Consider the following 2,691-nt stretch of genomic DNA (forward strand, 5'->3'; position numbering starts at 1 on the left):
CTCGCCGACCCCCACCCGTCACTGTAAATGTAAATTATTGAGGCAGCGGCGGAGCCTCGAACGCATCATAAAAAAAACCTTTGAATGAGATTCAACGCAGACGTTTTCTTTTCTTTGTCTCCATTTCTTCTCATTTTCAGACGTTTATTCAAACGTCACCAGAGTCAGAGGAACAGGATCTAGAGCAGAGACTAGAACCAGACCTGAGGTTCTGGACTAAAGGGACCAGATAGTGGATCAGAGGAGTGCTGGGTTTAAACTCACATGAAAACAGCTGTCTGTACATCTGAAGGGTTTGATGGGTTTTTAGGGTTCTAACAGTTTGTGGGGGCTCGTCCGGGATCAGTATCATTATTAGAGACGAAAACAAAAACCGAGAGCTTTGTCGTTTTTATAAACGTTCTGTTTCTATCAATAATGTCATGTTATATCCAGAGAATATAACCTTTGACCTCTCACCAGTTGAGTGCTCTTGTCTAAACTCCTCCAAACCCAGATGAACAGAACCCTTTACACGTACAAACACTTTACAGATACCACATCTGAAGCAGGTCTGAGCTTCTGCTTCAGTCTGTCAACCCCTGAAATTACAGCAGGGCTGTCAAACATGCGTACCGGGGCCCAAATGTGTCCCCCCAAAGGTTCCAGTCCCACCCCTGGGATGAATTTACAGAGTGTCTAAATTCCACAGTCCAGGCTGTGGAACTCATGTTAGTGTGGGTTCCACATCCAGACCAATCTGATCTACAGTCCAATAAGAACAGCAGAAGAACCCACACAGAAGAACCACTGCAGATTTACAACTGGGTTTGATGGGGAAAATAATATGACATTATGTCTGAAAATAATGACAACTGCAAATGTTTGTCTTTGTTTTGGTGCAAAAAAAATCCCATTAAATTGTGAAACTCTTTCCATTTCCAAACTCTCCTGTACCAATAAAATGTGACTAACCTGAACAAATGTGTCCAACCTGAAATGTCTGTATTAAAGTCAGTCCAGTTTGAACTCTTTTCTTCCTGTTCCTCAGTGTTTAGTGTCTTTGGAGATCTGATCCAGAATGCACATGGACTAATGAGAAGTGGAGGAAGAAGACTGAGAAAATTACACTGATTTTACTGAAGAAATGTCAGATTTTTCAGGTTCTTCACATCTGTTTTGTTTGGATAGTTTATAAAAGTGAGTATTTTCATCATTTAATGTTTGTTTGTTTTTTCATTAAAACACAGACATAAATTGTCAGTTGTCATTATTTCTGGGTTCTTCTGTTCTTATTTGACTGGTCCGTTCCACTGCAGATCATGTCAGACTGAATGTGGAACCTGAAAGAACAGGAGTTTGAGAACCCTTAAATCATAGTGATATTAATGATCCCGGACGAGCCCCCAAAATCTGTCAGAAACTTAAATAACACATACAACATTTGCAGATGTTGATAAGTCATCCGTACATGGATGTAACCGTGGACTTCGTCACATTAATGATGCAAAGTTTTATTAAACGCCTGCGATAAATGAACTGATCGAACACGATGGAACTCATGTTGTGGTTTGTCGTCTCAGATTAAAGGACGGTGAACTTCAGTCCGTGGTGTTCGTCATGTCCTCAGGCCGCAGTCCAACATTTAACATTAAATCAAACTGATTTTCTGAAGGATTTGTCCAAAACAGCTGGTGTTTGAACCTTTGAAGACCTAGAACGATTTTTTATATATATAGGAAAATACCGTTTTTTCTTAAAAATGCGGAGAACATATATTGTTAGCTCTGTAGTGTAATTGTCTAAGTCATATTTTCGGTCAAATATTTGCATAACTTTACTCTCCGAACACTGACGATTTATTTGATGTGGATATCACAAATGTAAAAGGTCAAGTTGAATTAAACACTTAACATTTGAAGCAGGTTTAAGGTTCTGGTTCTGTTTTTCAACCCCTTAGATTATAGTGACGTTAATGATCCCGGACGAGCCCCCACAAACTGTCGGAAACTTAAATAACACATACAACATTTGCAGATGTTGATAAGTCATCCGTACATGGATGTAACCGTGGACTTCAGCTGAAGAACACAGAACAGACAGAAAATGAAAGCTGGACTTTCATACTGGTCCTGGTCTCAGTGGTGGGTTCAGGTCCAGAATCTGTTCTAAACAGGTTCGAATGAAATACAAAAAATGTTGAAAAAGTTAAAAACAAAGTGTGGACATTAGTTTGGCGCAGATGCAGATGTTTGAAGGACGACTGACACCGAAGGGTTAATGATGACGATCCACCCGAAGACAGCCTGGGTCTGGGTCTGTGGTCTGGGTCTGTGGTCTGGGTCTGGGCCTGTGGTCTTGGTCTTGGTCTGGGTCTTGGTCTGTGGTCTTGGTCTAGGTCTTGGTCTGCTTCTAGGTCTGGGCCTGGGTCTTGTTCTGAGCCTGGGTCTGGGTCTTGGACTGGGTCTGGGTCTGTGGTCTTGGTCTGGGTCTGTGGTCTTGGTCTAGGTCTTGGTCTGGGTCTGCTTCTAGGTCTGGGCCTGGGTCTGGGTCTTGGACTGGGTCTTGGTTTGTGGTCTGGGTCTGTGGTTTGGGCCTGGGTTTGGACCTGGGTCTTGGTCTGGGCCTTGGTCTAGGTCTCGGTCTGGACTGGCCTCTGTCATGTGTAGGTGTAAAACCCTCATTAATGAAGGTGAACCCTTATTGAGTGAC

General features: G+C 42.5%; 1 long non-coding RNA gene across 1 annotated transcript; it reads left to right on the forward strand.

Annotated features, from left to right (window-relative positions):
• Positions 1 to 462: 462 nt before the first annotated feature.
• On the forward strand, positions 463 to 2,076 carry LOC115416882 (uncharacterized). Its single transcript, XR_003935041.1, has 3 exons — positions 463 to 573; positions 994 to 996; positions 1,344 to 2,076. It is a non-coding gene; the product is annotated as an uncharacterized LOC115416882 (long non-coding RNA).
• Positions 2,077 to 2,691: the final 615 nt, after the last annotated feature.

The sequence above is a fragment of the Sphaeramia orbicularis genome, unplaced genomic scaffold (genome assembly GCF_902148855.1).
Source record: "Sphaeramia orbicularis unplaced genomic scaffold, fSphaOr1.1, whole genome shotgun sequence".
NCBI classification, from domain to species: Eukaryota; Metazoa; Chordata; class Actinopteri; order Kurtiformes; family Apogonidae; genus Sphaeramia; species Sphaeramia orbicularis.